This window comes from Pristis pectinata, chromosome 18 (assembly GCF_009764475.1).
Source record: "Pristis pectinata isolate sPriPec2 chromosome 18, sPriPec2.1.pri, whole genome shotgun sequence".
In the NCBI taxonomy this organism is placed as follows: Eukaryota; Metazoa; Chordata; class Chondrichthyes; order Rhinopristiformes; family Pristidae; genus Pristis; species Pristis pectinata.
In genome coordinates this window covers 18,172,548-18,194,088 of record NC_067422.1, presented here as the reverse complement: position 1 = coordinate 18,194,088, position 21,541 = coordinate 18,172,548, and the positions used below count along the sequence as shown (strand labels likewise).

General features: G+C 39.9%; 1 protein-coding gene across 1 annotated transcript in view; it reads right to left on the bottom strand.

Moving 5' to 3' along the window:
- The window catches only part of sdk2b (sidekick cell adhesion molecule 2b), a 699,987-nt gene that overhangs the window by 319,115 nt on the left and 359,331 nt on the right, over positions 1-21,541 (bottom strand).

Below are 21,541 nucleotides of genomic sequence, written 5' to 3'. Positions count from 1 at the left end.
AAGTGACAAGATTTATTCAAATCTGCTGTGATTTTTAGATTAAACATTATTTGTTCCAACTTTAAAGTTGAGTCTCACAGAAACATATTTATGTTTTCTGGTCTGTCAGCAGTTGTGTTGGTAAAAACACAGTTTTCCCCTCTGGGAACAAAATCAGGAACTCACTACAACTGAGAAACTAATGCTGTAAACTATCCAGGGTGGTATAGTACTCCCATCTGGTGCATAATTGTAACTGCATTTTTATATCACCTCAACCTCTCAATACACCTAATCAAAGAAAAACATTTACAGCAGATGAATTCTTTTTTTCCAAAATATAGCGCACAGAGTGATGGGCTGAACAACTGTAACCAAAGCCCAAAACCCTTTATTTTTATTTATAACTAAATCACGTTGAATACATGTAACTGGAATATTTTGTAAGTTAATGGAGGACATATGCTTGAATCTAACATCAATCAAACTGTGTTTCAATATAATGCCCTGAACGATTGAGGCAAAAGTTGATGAAATAGGCATGACCTTAATCACTACAAAATCAGAACCTAATCAATATTCACCCAAGCTCATCAAAGGAAATAAAACGGTGAGTGAATAAAGAGATAAAACATTGCTCTCTTCAGGTCATTGGTTTCCCTTGCAGTGTAGTCAAATCACTGAGAGGTATTTCACAATGTTTATCTTAGTACTTTATTGGTGATTGCACTATTTGTTATGCAGCTAAATAGGGCATCTAATTAGTATTTTGTTTAAAACCCCCCTTGCAAAGAAACGCAATTGCACAAGTCATTGTTGAACAATTGAACATTGATTTTCTTCCAGAGTGAGACATGATAATCATCATTTCCGGGTGGATTTGCATCACTCAGCAAATTCAACCTGGCAATTCTGGATCTCAATCTTCCTGTCACCCTCAATGTGATTTCCATGTCAGGGATGCACACAACGATAGTCCTTTTGGAGCACTGCAGGCTAGCTGGAACCAGGCTGGGATGGGGTCATTCTTGGATATTCTCAGAAGAACATGGTGTTCACACCAGAGTACTGAACTGGGAGACCTATATCCTTGGGTCCCCCTCTCACCACCATTCCCTGATCTCACCCCACCTCCCCCACCCCCCCCAACCCCCCCAACCACATAGCTCCCATGAATCTGCACTCCTGCTCCTCCTAATCTCTGGATTCCCCAACAGCCTCCCTGTCCTCTAAATTGCCACATTTCCCAAATGTCTCCTGATTCCTTCCTTATCTCTGGATTCTCCAACTGTTTCCTGTGTCCTCCTAGTCCCCAGATTTACCCAACAGTCTCCTGCTCCTAATCCCCTGAACTCCCAAAGTTTTGCCTGTAGCTTTTACTTCCAAAGCTTGCAAACTGAAACTACTAGCACAAATGCTCCCTCACATTCCACCAACAACCCCCACCCCACCACTGCTAGGCTCCAATGTTCAGTCCTTACTGAGCCCAACCTCAGAAAAGGAGGACTAGGGTTGTGTAATGCCTGGTTTGTTGTGCTCAAATCCACAGAATTTCTCACCTGACATCTCTATTTTTCCCAAGACACTATTGGTTCCCAAAAATGTATTGGTGGAGCTGGGCATGTCTAGCAAATAGAATTAGCTGGAATTTTTCTGCACCCTTCAGTTCATCACTTTATTGCTGGAAGTTAATTCCAAATTTAACTTTCAATGGGAAGTTTAATGGTCAATAAATGTCCAAGCATATCTTAGAATTAAGAACAGGGAGGCTAACGGGAAGTTGTGTCTGCAAGAGCTAGACAGATAAGTGACATAAAATGATGAGCAATCTTTAGGTATTTGTAACTCACAACAAATCCCTAATCTCCTGAACCTGCAGGCTAATTTGCATAATAATTCACAATTACCAAACCATACTTTTTCAGCAATACCACACCAATGTGTTATTGTGGAGGTTTCAGGTTCAGTAAATCTGTTGGGAGTGTTGAACAGCCAGCCAATTGAAGTCAAAGTAATGCAATTGGTTAACCTCAAAGAGAGCTCAGAAAAGACTGGCTAACATTCAAAGGTTTATATATTGAAATGTCATTTTATCTTTGTATCCATGCCAGCATTTATCTATCACTGACATAACTCAAACATTGTCAGGTTTTTTAATTCATTGCTGTTTGTTTGATCTTGCTCTGTGCAAACTGGCTGCTATATTTCCATATATTTCAGTAACTGTGGTTCATAAAGTGCTTTATTGGATGATGAATTGCTTAAGGATGACTTGAGGTTGTGAAAAGCATCATGCACATACAAGTTCATTCTCTCTTGGTTACAGTTGTTTTATTCTTTCGATACTTGAGAAATTAAATATTCATGGAAGATCATTTCAGGGCTGCAGGGAAATGAGACTGATGGAATGCTCTACAATGGGCATCGTGGACTTGATGGCCTCGACGAGCTGAATGGCTTCCTTTTAAGTGGTAATGATCCATCCTGGGCCCATTCACTGTAACACGTACCAAAACATTACTACATAATCATCTGCTTGTTATTTATTTGTGATGAGTTTACTTCATATTATTATCTATAAGAATGAGGTTTGCTCTGATATTCTAAAGTACAGTAAAACTCTAATAATCTGGCACACTCAGGACTTTGGTGGTACTGGACTATCAGATATTCTGTACCATTGGATCTTATTTCTATTAATACCTCAACACCCTTCTGATTCTCTTGAACACCTTTCCACACTCCTTTAAGGTGAGAGGGGAAAGATTTAAAAGAGACCTGGGGGGCAACTTCCGCACTCAGATAGTGGTGCATATATGGAAAAAGCTGCCAGAGGAAGTGGTTGAGGTACAATAACAACATTTTAAAGACATTTGGACAAGTAAATGGACAGGAAGGGTTTAGAGAGAAATGGGCCAAATGCGGGCAAATGGGACTAGCTTAGATGGGCATCTTAGTCGGCATGGATGAGTTGGGCTGAAGGGCCTGTTTCATTTTAATACCACTTCCACTGAACCAAAAAGTTTAAAGGGAGCGTGGGAACCAGGTTCTGTTTGGTGGGCAGGGAGTGTGGGAGTTGAGACCCACTGCCTCCTTCCCCAGTGAATGGACAGAGGGTGCAGGAACCACAGCTCCACTGCGTGGGAAGGCAGTACCAAATGTTCAGGCAAGTCAGGAGTCATCATCTTGGGCTGGTTATTTAAATCTGAGGTATGCAGAAATTTCTGCATGCAGAGAGTAGCGAATCTGTGTAATTCTCTACCTCAGATAATTGTGGAAGCTTGCTCATTATAAGTGTTTAAAGTGGAAGAAGATAAAGGTTTAAACGATTGGGGAAATGAAGGCTCTGGGGATCTGGCACAATGGAGAGGTTGAGGCCTGGGGTATATCACCCATGATCATATTGAATGGTGGGGTTGGCTTGTATAATTTTGTATAGTTTATGCTTTTCTTGTGAACATTTTGTCTCTAATGCTAAGTGCCTGTGATGCTGCTGCAAGTAACTTTTCACTTCACCTGTGCATACATGTACTTGTGCATAAGACAATAAACTTGACTTTGACTTTGGCTTGAGGGGTGAGGTGGCCTAGTGCTGCTCCTGAGTTGGAGACACAAGAGACTGCAAATCCTGGAATTTGGAACAAAACAAGCAAACTGCTGGAGGAACTCAGTAGGTCGAGCAGTATCTGTGGGGGGAAAAGGAATTCTGGGGGGAAAAGGAATTCTGGGTGGAGTGCTGATGCAGGGTCTTGACCCAAAACGTTGACAATTCCCTTCCCCTCCACAGATGCTTCTTGACCCACTGGCTTCCTCCAGCAGTTTGTTTTTTGTTCCTGCTCCATAGTTCTTGTGGGAGTTGACTTTCTTTTCTGGCAAACAGCAATGAACTGTGATTAGAAAAAGTCCCAAATACAAATCTTCAGATGTAAGTGTTGATGAACTGTGCAGTTGGCAATGTGTGGAAAAAGTCATAGTTTCCTCAACTGTAAGAACTTTACAACCAATATTCAAATGAACCTACTCCAAATGAGACCAAATGAATGCCAGATGACTTTTGTCATATTTTCTGCAAATATAATTAATTGAGAATATAACTTATTCATAAACAAATCATATTTTTTCTGTTAAAATTTCTTATTGTAGTTTCTTCCTGAGAATTAGCATGGTATTCTCTATAATTCAATTGCAAAACATGATTACAAACCAGCTTCATTCATTGAAAATGTTCCATTACCTTCTGTTAAAATAATTAAAAGATTTGTCTAAAATCAAGTGTTAAGGGAGATGCTCAGGCATCATCTTGTCTGTTTGACTGGAAGTGCATTATGAAATGAATAGGTAGTTGTTGGAGACTGCTGGTTGGAAGCTATCGATTCAAAGCCTATCTGGAGTTTTCAAAGGGAATTAATCAAGGAGGGACTCCAAAAGAACATGGCAGAACGAGCTACCGCCAGCACACTGACAAAGGCATATTGATCATTAGCTCATCACATTATGAACTTTTCTCAGGATGGCAAGACAGGTGAGGGCTTGGGTTCACTGAATAAAGTAGCCTGAAGCATGGAGGACAAAAAGAGTGGAGAAATAATAAAAATAAAATAACCCTGAAAATGTAACAATGTTTTTTGTCATATTGATCACCAGAAGACATAATCACAATATCCTGACATGGGCCAGCAAGCTGATAGATGGGGATTTCTGGAAGCTCTGTGCTATGAACAAAGCACAGTACATCAGGGAAGTGAGGTTCTGTCACATAAGTCATTAATAGCCAAGTGGACAAGGAGTTTAGTCACTAAAGGTTTAAACTAAATACAGATGTTACATTACTGGTGAGTTTAGTCCATGGATAATTTGCAGAGGTATTCTCCAGTGATACAAGGCTGTGATTGGGTTCAAGTTCTACTTTAGCTTTAGTTGAAGCAGAATACAAAATCCACAATTTCCTTTGGTGATTTAGAGTAAATTCATCATGTGATACGGTATTAAGCCACACAAAAACAGCTGGTAAAAAGTTTGATTCCTCGTCTGTGCTAAATTAGTGATCTTACCCAGGACATCAGCTGGTAGTTCAGGTTGGAATAAATTAGTTACTACGTTCTTACAAGGGAAGTACACTGCTCACCTTCAGTGTCAACTATCAAAGAACAAAGCTTAACATATTGGTCTTGAAACACAAATCTGCCATTGCTCCTAGGTTCAGCAAGAGTCTGTTTTCTTCCCAGGCGAAGAGGGAGCAGGAAATTCACAACACCTTTTGCATCTTTGCAATTGACAGCATCAATCATGCTTAAATTAAGTTCTCCAAAAGACTTGCATATTAGAATTAAATGTCCTGAAAAGTGAACAAAATAAAATGGTAAAGGAATATAAATTATGGGAAATTGAACATACCAGACAAAAATAAATGAGAGTGCAGGTGGAAAACAAAGCTTTTCATGGAGCTGCTTTAAAATAGTCTCCATTAGCTTCCACTTCAGGAGTTGTTGAGGACAGCTTTTACTATTACATAAGATGTTTTAGCAGATCTTACAAATTGAGTTCTTTCTAATTTCAACAATAATTAATTATGCTAAAAATGGGGCAGTGAGGTGAACCTCTTTGCAATGTGCAAATAATTGTTTTTTTTAATCATGAATCCTATTTCCAGTAATGGTAGAGCTGTCCCTTGCTAATACCAGAAGACACTTTCTTCTAGTATGTACTAGTTAGATTTATAGATATTTTGAGCACATCTTATCAGTCTGAGTTGCCTTATGTTAGATACAAACACTTTGAATCTGTTGTGAATCCAACTCTAAGCATCCAATTAGGCTGTGTTGTGAGAAATCCACATGGCTGTCATGTGACAGTAACGACAATGACCCCCGCTGACCGGAGGACAGCATTGGTCCTCTGATCGGAAGTGATACTACTGTCAATCAAGGTCCGGCTCCACCCACCCCTCAGGTGTAAGAGTACCTTTGCATCTGAACCTGCCTGACCAGTATCCTTTGTCTCTGAACCTGCTTGACCATTGGCTGTGGCAGGAACCTTTGTCTCTGACTTCCACACCATTGGCTCGTTCAAATCATAACAGTGAGGCTCCACCTAGCCTCCTAGCACCATAAAAAGGGCTGCCTCCCCTAGCCCTGCCACTTTCAATGACTCCAGGAGTAGTGAGACAATGCTGCAAAGATCATTGGTAAGAGTGCATCACCACATGGTCAGGGAGCATTTCACTCAGACTCGGGTAGCGTTGAGGGTCAATGCTAGTGTGGGACGGGCATTGAAGTGTTAAATCCTGAAGTTGTACATTGTTATTGTGTGCTTGTTTGTATCAGTGTGTGTGTGTGTGTGTGTGTGTGAGTGTATTTTACCCCAGTTGCGATTTCCCTCTCGTGTTCATGGTATCCTGTGCGTGAGTGTGTGTCTGTTCCCATCTATTCTGTCCCACGTTTGCCTTTGTGATTAAACTAGTTTTGGTCTACAAAGCTCGAGTCCAGAGTCCTTGATCCTTAAGATAGTTAAAAGAATGATTTCACACAACAGGCTGCAGATGCAATAAAAATCCTTCCATCATTTCAGCAAACAAGTGGCTTAACCAGTTTAAATATTGTGGAGACCTTTAAAAGGGCTATACTGGTGTGAATGAAGGAAATCTTGAACAAAATAATAACACTGCAGGCAGAAGATGCATTTTGCTGATGGAAATTTTGAAGATTTACTAGCTGCAAAGGGTTAGAGGAGGCAGATACACTGCCATATGGACAACGGTAATGGACAATACTACAATAAGTGCCTGGAACACAATACAGAAAGAGTTATAATTCTTCAGAGTCACTGAATATTAAAAATGAGTGTTCACGGACTGAGGAGCGACAGATATACACATTCACAGTAAAGAAGTACACATGGAAATTAAAGCAAGACGTCCAGCAATATTGAAATTTAAAGACAAGTATTCATTAAATCATAGAAAATCTCTCACACAGGTGACCTTTTGCCCCTGTCCCTGAGCTAGTCCTATATAAATCCAAGCAATAAATCATGGAGCAAGCGAAGACTATACTCATGTTCATTGCATATACATGGTATGATAGTATATCAGTGAAGGTTAGCAGTAATGTGGCTGAACTGAATTTACCCAGCAAGCAATTAATTTCTAATGGAGGTCCACAATTATTAGTTTCTTACAAGGACAAGTGCTGGCATCCACAACATGCAGAAGATTAACAGAAAGGGGCAGCTGAGTTCACAAGTCCACAGGAGTATGAAGATGTGCACGGGAAAGGACATACAAGAACATGTCAAAATGCCTTTGGAATTATTAGATTACAATGAAATGCTGATAAAGTCTACTGCACAGGTAAAAGGCACGAAGAAGTGTTCCATTCATCTTCATTTGTAGGAAAATGCTGATGAGATTAAAAGTTCAACAGACTGATACTTGGTGTGAACAAAACACATAATGGTTTCCTTTAAGATGAGAGGGTCATGGTATAACCAGGTGTTTGGTGGACAGTATGCTAGCTCTGAACAGGAAGAGGCAGCACTGCATCCTGAGGTAGCAGCCAGGTGGAAGGGTGGCTCGGTGAATGTTCATTTGACAATTAAGGCAGCTTTCCAAATCACAATGGCACAGGACTTGGAGCATATGGAAAAATTCAACCATAGTGCTTCAAATGGAGTCTGTCACACATGAAGGAGCAGATGGTTTGGCAACTGCAGTCCACAGTTTCTTTGGGGAGCATCAGGAAACAGCTAATTGAAAAGAATTCAGTGATTTCGTGCTCACATGAACCCAAGGACATGGAGAGAGAAAGAAACGTTGTGAGTGCAGAGGTGTGAGCATGTAGTAAACACCACACACAAATGCTTCTAGAATTCACTTATGACTTTAGCATTAACTTGTAAAATAAAGAAACATGCTGCATTTATGCAGCAACCTCAGTGTGCATGAAAATGCCTTAAAAACAATTGCCAGGGGTTATCACCCTTGGTGAAATTTCAGGAACTTCAGGATTTTTGAGTATACAAGGTTTGACAAAGTTATACAAAGCTGAAATCCCAAACTGACTCAGCACATCTCCATGGGTTTGTGCTGTTTACAAGAGGCTTTTCCATGATCATGGCATGCCATCAGAAATACCGTGAGTTTATGAACTAGTCCATCCATAAAATTCCCTGGGAATCTCATTACATGAGGTGCAAATGAACTTTTCATTGGAATATTGCTTAGCATCTTAACTGACCCTATCAACTAATTTTATGGGTAATTTCCTTACATGAATATTTCAAAGAGAAGAGATTTTAAAATTAAACTTTTTTGATGTCTTGGCTTCTACTTCAATCATGTGGGTATTCCAATCTTACTTAGCACCATATAATATTGACAAAAACTTCATTAAAATTGCCTCTGGGTGTGCTGCCTAGGAAGATTTTTTAATGTGATTGGCTGATTGGCAAGTTTGATGATGTTCCAGCTGCTTTATACCTGAAATATTTTTAAATTAATTTATGTGAGCAGCAGGCGTCTGCTTGGGGCAGGTTTTCACCTCGTAGGTCACTGGATCTTTACAGGGAGTTTTTGTCAAGGTAGGCAATGATTCCACTGACCTGTGAGGTAAGTACAAATGTACCTTTTCTGAATCTGTTTACATCAACTCACAGACTAAAGGTGTTCCAATCCTAATTAGTGAGCATCAGTGTGTGTAATGTAATATAATTACATGGACAGACCAGCTCTGCCCACAAACAGCTCAAAAAGACTTCGGCAGCCGACTAAAAAATATCCTCAAGCTGTCAGACCTGTCAAAGATATTGAATATTTCTGAATGTCCCTGAGATTCAAGATCTATTCAAACAGAATGATTAAATTAAGATATTTTAAAATTATTGAAGATTTAAAAAGAACAAAAATATTTAAAACTCTTGGAAACAGTAATGAAACTCAATTAATTAAAAATACCTAATTTATATGTTTCTTATATCATAAGTTGGTAAGACCACACTTGGAGTATTGTGTGTAGTTCTGATCATCCAGCTATAGGAAGGATGTCATTAAATTAGAAAGGGTGCAGAAAAAAGGATGTTACCAGGACTGGAGGGCTTGAGTCATAAGGAAAGGCTTGATGGCTGCGACTTTTCCCCTGGAGCTTAGGAGGCTGACGGGTCATCTTACAGTGGTGTATAAAATCACGAGGGGCATAGATGAGGTGAATAGCCATACTCTTTTTCCCAGGATGGGGGAGTCTAAGACTAGAGGGCATAGGTTTAAGGTGAGAGAGGAAAGATGTAAAAGGGACCTGAGGGAGAACTTTTCACACAGAGGGTGGTGGATATGTGGAATGAGCAGCCAGTGGAAGCAGTAGAGGCAGGTACAATTACAATGTTTCAAAAGACATTTGGATAGGTACATGGGTAGAAAAGGCTTAGAGGGGTGTGGGCCAAAGGCAGGCAAATGGGACGAGCTCAGAAAGATATCTTGGTCAGCATGGACGAGTTGGGCTGAAGGGCCTATTTCCGTGCTGTATAACTCTATGACTGTAAGAAAATTAAATAACTTCATTTTCATCCACCTTCACAGATATTTCTCTCCAATGAAATGATTGGGCTCATTGTTCCCCGCACCAGTTCTTATCTACTACAGGCTTAGTAGGCAGATTCCCCAATATAAATGCTGGAGAATTGCAACAAATTCTCACTGCATCTCTGAGATCAACTGTTCTCACATGTAACTTGCATCTCACTCAGTTAATGGAGGACAGGTGAAAGTGCTCAATAACATTTCACACAAGCAATTTTTACAATATTTCTGAGGGAATAATTTGAACAAAGACAACCTTAAGATAACAAAGCCAATAACACAAATTTGATTCAATGGTTGCACACGTCTCTCCAACAATCCACTGGAACTGGTGTCCTCTTTTTAGTTTATCAGTAAAACTCAAGTTGCTTTGGATGAAATTCATATTTGCTCATTCTTAATATTACTTCTAAGAATGTAATGCTACCCAGTTTTTTACCTTCTTTAAAATATAAATTTACATGGAGATAACTGGGAATGAGAACAAGAGTGTCACTATCTATCCAGTTGTAATATTAAGGGGTAACATTGCCAAGAATTTTAAGACAGAATTTTACATGCTATCTGCACACAACAATCATTCAATACAGGATTGCTAGAGATGATATTTGAAGTAATCAAATTTTGCAATTCTGATGTCTATGGATAAGTTAAAAGATACAGCTATAAAAAAAAAGCTAGTACAGACTTGAGCTATCAAAAGATGCATTTTAAAGCCACCGCTGCCATTAACGATGACATATTTGCTGCTCATAAACTATTCACCATCTGTGCATAATATTAGCATCTTGAACATTTGAGAGAGCAGGATACATGAAAAAATAAGTAGATGGCGACATATACAAAGAGACAGACTGGGATAAAGAGGCAGATGTCAGAAGAGAGATTTTTTTTAACTTCAAAGCAAAATTGATCTTGCACTGACAATTTTGCTTTCTACCAATTCCTGTCTCTCTCTGAGGAGAGCCAAGGACATTTCAGGAAACAGAAACATCAATGAAGTCAACTTGATAGAAATCACATTCCACATTCATGTCTAAGTGTTTGAAAATTCACACAGAGAAAGTGAAATTATATTTCTATTATTCTATATTTGATAGAAAATTTAATCCCTTTCAAGAATGCTTCAAGAAATCCTTCAATGATCCAAAAAATTATCCAGGAATCAACTAAGCCATGCAATCCATAGTCTGAACCCTGTTTTGTGCTGAGTTAGCCAAACCTAGCTAGGGTGTCTCAGTGCCTGGTTACAAGAAATGAAACAATATTCTTCATTTGAATGAGTGCTTCCTGTCAGAAGATTATGCGTAGATTGAATGAAGACAAATTCAAGCCTTATGGAAATGTCTCCAGCGGTTGAACAGTTTACCAACATGGCATGTAAATGAATGAAGAGTATTTGCTTGAAGTACAGGATTGGCTGTGGAATCATGGCTCTGGAAGGAATTGATGCCTTGGACAGAGAAGGGAGAAAGTGATGTGAAAAGAGAAAAAACATAGTGTGTTCAAAAGGTCAGGCGAGGAAAAAGGCAGAAATTCTGTATCTTTGCCTGGCTCAATAACATTAAAAATGGATTCAGTTATTTGTAACTTGTTATAGCTGTCAGTTATCAAAGTAGATGCTCATTAGTGGAGATTATGCTCTTTTCATCAAATGCCATTAAAAGTATTCTCACGTCCATGCTCAGACACACAAAAAATAATAGACCCCAGCATATCGTTGCATTGTCCTACCTAATAAATCACCTCTACTCTAGGTTAAACAAGTCTGCCAAGTGGGTAATTAACACATCATTTAGGTAGTCATTTAAAATGTAGAATTACTAATCCACTCGTTCATCAAAGTTGTGTCCTGATCATTTTCCTTTCCCACTTCCAAACCAATGACTAATTTGAAAAGCTCGTGTTTGACTTTTCATTAGAAATGTTCAGGTATACGTGATGAACTTTTCATTTTTAAATTAACAGATTTCTTTTGCATTTAAAGTAATTTAGTCATGACTTATGAACAAAGAAGGATTGCAGCAGCATCATTAAAATGATGTGTTTTGTCAAAGCTTAAAAACATACTAAAACCATTGATAACTGATGAAAGCCTACCATTTGTTGATGTGATCAAACTTTCCAGTTCAATATATATCAAGCTCTGAAAACAGCCACAGCTGGGCAGCAATTTCAAAGAAAATGATCGTGTCAAAAGACCAGCAATTCAGAAAAGACCTCAAAATAAACCTGCGACATGCAGTGGCTTGAAGTGCTTTGGGGTACAGATTCATCATTACTTAAGTGGCAGATGTAATACCCAACAAATATATGGCTCACAATTGCAACAGAGCTTACAGAAAATTTCTGAATGTGCATTGGTTTGATCTTAGGTTGTTTCGGCAGGGTATTGTGAAACTCATTGAAGGTTGATGGGATCTCATCAGAATCTTGGTGATGAATGGCAAAGGCCGTTGCATGCCATAAATGAGCATGGCAGCTGTACTGGTGGAATGGCCAGGACGAGAAGTAATGAAGGTTTTGTTTGGAAAATGTGAATCAAAAGAAATTTGCCAAACAAATTGACAACTGCAGATTATCAAGATAGTTTGTGCGAATCTCAGTCATCCTCTCATGACCACAAGCAAGAAGATCTGTTGACAAAACTAGCTAGAGAGATTGCTTTAAACAAATCATTTATTGAGCTTAGGAGCTCAAAAATAAATTGTGCTTGGGGAGAATATTTCTCTGGGATGGGCTGGGGAAAGGGGAAATGGAGTAAAGAATGGACATATTGACATTAGTGATGGAGAACTGGAGGAAATGGTCAAAAACGGGCCTGTTATTGATCAAGACTACGGGTATAGAGGGACTGATTTTGAGAATGTGGTCATGCAAATGACCGGGAGGTCTATTTTGGAAAGAAGACTTCAGAAAGGTTCATGAATTCAATGAAGCACAAGGAAGGGACTTTGAGTTGGAAATTGAAATCAGTGCAAACACCAAAGAAAAGGGTAAGTGCATTGGAGAGAAAATTGGTAGATTCAGCAGAAATTTCAGACGGTGGCATAGGATGTGTTGAGAGGAGTGAGGGCTGAGGCTAACATGACATGGTACCATTAGCACCATGGTAGTTTTGATTAGTTGGAAGTTATCACTGAGCTTTAGTGAGTGGCAAGACATCGTCAGGTGACGAATACTGACGAAACCAAAGAGGGACAGCAGTGTATGAGGTGAGGAGTTTGGTGGATAAGTAGAAGTTTAGTAAGGTAGCAAACACTCTGATTAAAGAAGCCAGTAGCCAGACTTCTTGTTTGCATTGTGGTTTGATTGGCAATTCACAAAACTTTAAGAGAGAAGCAATGGGAGGTCAAAAACATTTCAAGGTAGGATGGCAACATATGTGTCGGAAGCCAGAGGGCATAGGCAGGTGTAATAAAAGTTATGGAAGCAAATACATGAGAGGACTGAAGTGGAAAGTGATATATCTGGGTGACAAGATGAGGAGGAAATAGGAGAGTAATACTAATAATAGACAACAAAAAAAGAAATAGTGTTAGAATTAATTGCTTTGTTCAAATATGCTTTTTTTTTATCCCATCAACTGGAATTGTGTAACACCTTTTAGATCTCCTTCAACGTTTCAAATCTTTTTCACACTGCTTTAATATCTGACCAAGCAATCTTTGAGAATCCTTGATCTTGAAACTTCTTACTTTGCTCACCATTCCTTGATTGTTTACTCTCCTTATTTCTGACGCTGTAGCCCTAGTGTTAGGATTAATTGAGACACCTATTTTCTTGTTCCCTCTCTATCACATTCAAAAGCTCTTGACTCTTTTTACTATCTCATCAGCAAACCTTCATTTATATGTGGGTAGATCAACTCACCCATTGCTGTGACGTTTTTTTAATGAACCTTTTCCTTAATTTGCTGTGAAATAACTGGGTGACCTCCGTTGTTTATTCTGACAATCTATAGCAAGTCCCTACTAATGGCTTTTTCTCAATTTTATCTGATAGCTCAAGCTCAGATGATTTAATTCCCCAACTCCTCTGAGGACTACTTTCCTGTAACCTTGTTTTCCTTCATAAATAATTCACCACCTCTCCGACTTGCCTATACCAATCTTTCCCAAACAATTTATACCCTTCAACCTTTGTCTCATTTGCATTTCCTTGTTAACCTGGTTTCTTACCTGAATCACATGCAGTATTAAACAAATGGAACAAAAGCGGCTGGACCGAATGGATTAGTATATGATGACAGCAAGATAGTTTGTGCAGATCTCACAGTCATCCTCTCATGACCACAAGCAAGAGGATCTGTTGGCAAATCTAGCTGGAGAGATTGCTTTAAACAAATCATTTTCTGTTCAGTTCTCCAATTTGAGGAAAGACAACTTCTTCAGAAATTTGATGAAAAGGGAAATATCTACAAACTGTCAAAAAGACATTGCAAATCTTCAAAGGGACCTCACAGTGCTGGCACTCACTGTTGTCACACAAGCAAAGTTTCCTTTCTTTAGTGCTGATCTGACCTTCTAGTAACTAAATCTATCAATTTCACAAATATATATTTATCTTTCTTCTATATGTAATAAGACTAGACAGCTTGTTATTTCTCTGCACCCACTGCGGAACTTACCCGCACACTTTGGGATGCTGAGCAGGTATAGTTTGGCAAATACCCAAGCATAAAGCTGAGCAAGAGGCATGATTTTTAGCTTATATATGGCAAACTCAATTTGCACAGAAGAAAGACATGAGGACAATACGTTGGTGCTGCCTCGTTAAGTGAGCAATGAATACTAGACAATAATATGAAAGTGGGTAGACCTGGGGTTGATCACCTGCAAAAATTCTAAGAGCAGGTCTCCCACAGCATTTGCATCATCATTAGTATCTTCTAAGAGTATACTGTTTTCGAGAGTATAATGTATGTGATTGATTTTATATTTAAGAGTTTTCATACCTCACTAAGAGGAAACAGACAGAAGTTCGATCCTGTGGTGCACAACACAAAGACTTTTATCTTAGATGCAATTGCTAAATATGCTTGGGTCTGATTGCATAGGACATGAAGTCTGGTGAGTTGCTTCCTCTTCCTCTGTGCACACATCATGCTTACTGTATGTGTGATGAAAATGGCGGAAGTGGTGGAGAATGATGTGTTGGATACATAGGCTGGTAGGATGAAATGTGAGGACAAGGGGGACCCTATGCCTGTTGGGTCTGGGAGGGGTGGGGGTGGGAGCGAGAGCAGAGGTGTGGGAAATGGCAGAGATGTGGGTGCAAGATCTCTCGACCACAGTAAGGGGGAAGCCACGATTAGTAAAGAAGTTGGGAAGTTGGACATCTTGGATGTCCTGGAGTGGAAAGCCTCATCATGGGAGCAGATGCAGCAGAGGCGGAGAAATTGAGAAAAAGAGATAGCGTCCTTGGAAGAGACAGAGTGGGAGGAGTTGTAATCAAGGTAGTTGTGGGCATCAATGGGTTTGCAGAAGATGTTGGTGGATAAGCAATCTCCTGAGATGGAGATGGAAAGATCGAGGAAGGGGAGAGGTGTCAGAGATAGTCCGAGTGAATTGGAGAGCAGGATGAAAATTTGTGGTGAAATTTATGAAATTGTCGAGTTCCAGACGGGTGCAAGAGGTGGTACCAAAGCAGTCATCGATATAGCGGAGAAAGAGTTGAAGAATGGAGCTGGCGTAGGCTTGGAACAGAGACTGTTCAACATTGCCAACGAAGAGGCAGGCATAGCTGGGGCCCATGGGAGTGCCCATGGCTATGTCCTTGGTCTGTAGTAAGTGAGAGGAATTGAAAGTGAAGTTGTTTAGGCCGAGGACAAGTTCAGCCAGGTGAAGGAAACAGTTAGTGGAAGGGGACTGGTTCTGTCTCTGGTCAAGAAAGGAGGGCAGTGAGGCCGTCATGATGAAGAATGGAGGTATATAGGGACTGGACGCCCATGGTGAAGATGAGGTTGTGCATGCCAGAGAACTTAAAGCTATGGAAGAGTTGGAGAGCATGTGATATGTCATGGATGTAGGTGGGAAGGGAATGAACCAGAGGGGTACGAGGACATGAGCTCAGTGGGGCAAGAGCATGCGGAGACAATAGGTCTGCTGGGACAGTCCATCTTGTGTATTTTGGGAAGGAGATAGAAGTGGGCAGTGCCGAGTTGCGGGACTATCATGTTGGTAGCTGTGGGGGGGGGGGGGGGGGGGGGGGGGGGGGGGGGGGGGGGGGGGGGGGGGGGGGGGGGGGGGGGGGGGGGGCTCTCCCGAGGTGATGAGGTCAGTGATGGTGCGGGATATAATGCCCTGGTGGTCCGTGGTGGGGTCATGGTTCTTGGGTAGGTACAAGGAAGTGTCTGAGAGTTGGTGTCTGGCCTCAGCAAGGTGGAGGTTAATACGCCAGACTACCAAGGCACCACTGTTGTCACTGGTTTGATGACAATGTCAGGGTTGGTGTGGAGGGAGTGGAGAGCAGAGCGTTCAGAAGGGTTGAGATTGGAGTGGGTGAGGGGAGCAGAAAAATCAAGACGGCTGATGTTGCGGTGACAGTTGGCTATGAATTGGTCCAGGGAAGGTAACAGGCCTGGTGGCCGAGTCCGGGTGGAAGAAGAGGGCTGGAGGCAGGAGAATGGGTCATAAGAAGGGGGAGAGGACTTCTTACCGAAGAAGAACTTGGAATCGTGCTGGGCTCGAAATTCGTTGAGGTGGGGACGTAGAGGTATGAAGATGAGGCCTTTGCTGAGAACAGACCGCTCAGCCTCGGGGTGGGGGGGGAGTCAGGGGGATGCTATGGGGTGATATCCAACAGTGTACATCATACCTTAGCAGTTCTTCTGACCATGCAAATGACACAGAAATGAAGCAGAGCCAGGGGTGGGGAAAAAGCTGGCATGAGAGACCAGTTTCATTGAAGCTGAGAGGGACCAGCCTGGTCAGTTGTTTGGATCCAGTTACAGGTGGGACCCCTTTAGGTTATCTACTTACCTCTCTGTCCCACTCCTATACTATTCTCAACAACCCTGCTTTACATGGGCTCTCCTTCGGGACCCTCGCTACCCTGAACCTGGCCCAATCACACATCTGACTGCACCCCTGACAGCCAATTACAAATATGATCCTTTGACACTGAAGGTCCATCTTCAAGGTTTTAATCCCCTAGCCGATCCTGAGTGAAGTGTTGATTCTCACTAACAATCTCACTGCCACCACTCCAGGTTGAGAGGTTTGGGATGTTACAGAGACAAGCAGAGGCAAAGATCTGAAAACAAAAAAATTAAAATTGAAGCATTGCTGATCTTTTGAGTGACCCTGCACAAGTTAACATTTAAAGTTTTCAAGTTTCAGTATTTTAATGCAGTATATAGTTGACTGGTGCAATACAACTTAATGTAAGTAGGGGTGTTATTAAAAATAATGGGATTAGGACTTGTAAAAATCATTTTCATGATAAAAACTTCAAATCATCCTGAGGTTCAAAACTGCAGTGCTTTTAAATTCAAGATGGTATTTTTAATTTAGTAACAGAATTATAATATGCTAAACATTTATCCATGCAGATGTCCAATTGGACAATTGCAACTGTTCAGAAAATAATGTAATCTATACCTGACTGCAACAACAGCAAGACAGCATTCAGGCATAGGCTGATAAGTGGCAAGTAACATTCGGGCCACATATATTTCAGGCAATGATAGTTTCCGACATGAGAGGATCAAACTCAGCAATGGTGATGCCATTGGATGGTCCCCCACCAGCGATGCCTTGTGGGTCACCACTTGCGACAAACTTCAGTTCCTAAGAATTGTAGGTTGGGCATTCCATGGTGAGTGACTTCCCTCCTGACTCTCCAAAGCCTTCCCACCTATAATAAAGCACTAGTCAGAAGTGTGATGGTCAAGTCTCCACTTGTGTTGATGAGTCACTTCCAACAACTAGCTTGTCAGCATCCAGGACAAAGCAGCCCACTTGACTAGTTCCCCACCAGCCTACCTAATTTCTGCATTCCCCATTGCTGCACTATGTACAAAAGACTTTGGACTGACTCAACTGGTTTACACCAATGACATCTCCAAACTTGCAAACTCTACCACCACTGAGAACGACAGGTGCATGGGGACACCACCAACTGCAGATTCCCCTCCAGGTCACACACCATCCTAAATTAGAAATTTATTGCTATTCCTTCATTGTCACTGCATCTAAATCTTGGAATTCTCTACCCTATAGCCTTGTGCAACCATTTCCACCAGAATAAATGTATTTTCACCACTTTCTCAAGCACATCAGGAATGGGCAATAAATGCTGGCCATGTCAGCAAAGCCCTCACCCCATAAATGAATAATTTAAAAAAAAATGAAAACAGAACACCATATTACTTTAACAGATACAATTTAAGGAAAATGATTCAACTTGACAATTGCCACTACCTTTCTCATTCCTTTTATCTAGGATGAAGTCAAACTTGCCAGTTTTAAACAATTCTGTTTTACAGGGAATAATTGCCAATTTATATCAGATGGGGTACAATTTACAGAAAGGACTTTCCCTGGCTTTTATACTCCCTCAGCTGGGCAAGATATCAGTATGATTTATTTGACAGGCATCTTTTCAGAATGTATTTCCTTCTGTTCAATGAGGCAACGTTGAGCCCATCATTTCTGTAGTATGAATGTGTTAGTTGCCTCATGACTTTGTCCATTACTGAATTGCAGGTGTTGCAGAACGATGAAATACTATGTTCAAATTGGATTGGAACAAAATAATGTCACTGATTGCAACAGAGAATTTTGTCTGTAAATACCCTAACTTACATTTTCTTTTTACATTAAACCTCAGATATGTTCATTGCTTCCAATTGAAAAGTACATTCAACTAAATATGATGAAATTTAAAAATCCTCAACTGCACAATCATTTTATGCTTTCCAAAGGCAAGAGAAAGTAACAGCAAATGTGTTTCCACTGATGATAAAGCTGAAATTTGTAAAAACTTTGATGGTTTAAAACTGATCAAATTCATTGTGCTTTGCCTATTTGAGCTGTGCAATCATAAAAATAAATTTTCATCATCTCATACAGACACTGTACAAAATTCTTCAGAGTAGTATGGTCTGATGCAGCATTGTGTAGCACACTATGCACCAATGGTATCATGTTAAACTATGACATGAACCATTGGAGAACATGAGAGTCAATTGGAGATTTACAAACTTTTTCTTGTAACAATGTAGTTTTGACTGAATAAGTATCTTTTGAAAACAAACACAACAGACAACAATGATGGCTGAACGTTCAATAAATTTCAAAAAATATCCAAGTGGCTTAAAGTATTCAATAAAAGGAAATTGAAAAATCGTGTTGGAGGTCTGCGCCGAATACCAGAAGCCACCATCCTTAACGTTTGGTTAGATGCACTTGACAGTTTGATTACTCAACAGTTAACATAGTTGACAGATTTTCTCAAGTGCAAGAAAGCCTTCATTGGGAGGCTTTAAGCCCAAATTAGTTTTTAGTCACAGTCATGCTGAACTGATGGTCTTCACAAGAAGAATTGTTCTTCTCCAGTTTAAACCTTATTGTTGGGACTATAGACAGGTGCTCTCTTCATACAGTTAAGTTTCAGTGAACTTTGAAATGCTTCCAAATTCCGGCCTTCGCCTGAAAGACTTGAAATTATTGATTAAAGCCTCTGGGTTTTATGTTGGTCTGAATTTCAATGTATCCCATGCTAATGTTGGTAGGATTTAACCTCAAAGGCAAGAGTACATTTAGATTCAGAAGCTTTTGATCCAAGCTGCAAGTGTCATTCTCTGCACTAACCCACAACCCACTCACCCCTATATTTTACACAGGTTTGAGTTCCTGGTGAACATGTTTTATTTTTTATGATATCATATTTAATTGTCTAAATCCCTTGGAAAACAAATCAAATATTTATTTGTGCAAAAAAAAAATATTAATTATTTTATTGAAGCAAATTGCTTTGCATCCATTGCACGATAATTCTTTTTCACATCAGTTAGCAATATTCAAAATTATATTTGCAATAGATGTTTACTAACAACTACAAGGAACAAGAGAATTTTAAGAGATTGCATCACATAGTCTCCAATATTAATCATTAATGAAAAGAATAGAAGAGTCGAATGCCAATCATTAGTAGGCCTGTGCACTTTGAGTGACACTTGGCTTTAGGCTCATGGTCCTTGGTGTAGGAAAAGGCATGAAATCCACAAACAATGCACAGATTTGAAGAAACATGCAGTTGTTCAAACCTCTGGATGCACTTTTTTTTTCAATAGCAGCATGGCTCATTTGGTAATAATCAGAAGGTTAGAGCACCTGCAGCACAGGAATACCTGGCCAGAACAGTAATGAATAGCAGAGGAGGTGTATTTTGGATAAGATATTCAATCAATAGAATTGTCTATTCATTCAAATGAACTCGCATGGATTAACTACACAACTTGACTAAAAGTAGGAAATCTTCTCTGTTCTCACTAACCAACATTGTCCAGTACAGATTAAAAGCCTTTTTAGTCATATTGTTTTATGTGAAAGAAAATTGACTGAGAGTTTAATAACATATTTTAGAAATTCATTTTTGTGATGCTTTCATTGGGACAGTTTGTCCCATTGTGTGATGATCCAGTTGACTATACATGCTTGGTTTCTGAACCCTTCTGAGTTTTGTCCTGCTGTGGAAAGTAGCCCAGTGCAAGATTTTGCAGTGTATATCTGGGTCCTGATTCCAACAGCACTGTAAAGGGTTAGTTTGGATTTCAACAAATCACTTTTTTTTTGGAAGAATTTCCCAACACAGTATTTGATCCATATTGTTCCTCTAAATTTGGTCATGAGTTTTCTGCAATCTTTTCTTTGGCATATTGATTTTACATGAACTTCCAGGCTCCACAGGATTGATGTAGCCCACACAACAAAGACAAATTACAGCCCTAATTATTGCAAATACACTAAAGTAACATGTCAATTAAATGATTTGCTCATTAACAGATATATAATGAATCATTCTATTGAAATTAGTGCTGGCAATTTGTGACATGGAACCCACTGCAAGCAGGCAAAATTTCCCCTGTTCTGAGAAGCAAGCAAATTATCTGTTTTTCTAAAAATTAATGATTTAATTAATTAAATCTGATTTAATCTGATTTCTGAGAATACAAAATTGGGAAAGAAGAATATAATCACTTCAATAATGATCCTTAACAATCATCCATCAGTTTTCAGGACATTTTACTGAAATACATGCTTTAAGACTCTCTGATTCAATTCTGAAAGGAAAGAGAACCCGCGGTTTAGGAAACAATTTTAACAGTCTCCTGGATACTGAGAAGGCTGGGTTATGTCAGCAGGGAATGGGTAAGGTAGAGGGAGGCAAACATAGTGAAATGTGAGCTTTCCTAAATGCTGTGGAACTCTTCTCCTTATCCTCCATCTGCACCCCACACTTTTGGAAGACAACTTCATTGAAAGGGTTGGAGTCCAGAAGAGCACTTCTGAACACTGTGTATGACCAGGTATATTATGTTCACTTTCCTCAGGGTTAGGAGGTTTGACGTTCAATTTTGGAGGTAAGGGAAGGGTCTTTTTATGGGGATGGTCAGATCGAAACTGAGAGAGGTGCTCATGCTGCTCCTACACTTCAAGCAGTCTTGTGAAGGTACTTGGTTAAGAAATTGCTTTACTACTTTTTAATGAACTTAATAAAGCATCGTTAAAATAAAGCATTGTGGATCATCCACACATTGTCTGTGGAAATCTCAAAGATAGAGATCATCAAGTGTGAGGCTCATAGCTCATTGTTGTCAGGTTTCCCCACACAACACCACGCTGAAACTAACCATGCCATTATCAGCACAGTGTTCTCCATTCATCTGTTGTATATCCTCACAGCTGGCAGCATTTAGATGTGACCTCTGTAGCCAGCTCTTAAAAGGGATATACTGCAATACGTGCAACATTCTTCCAGCTACAA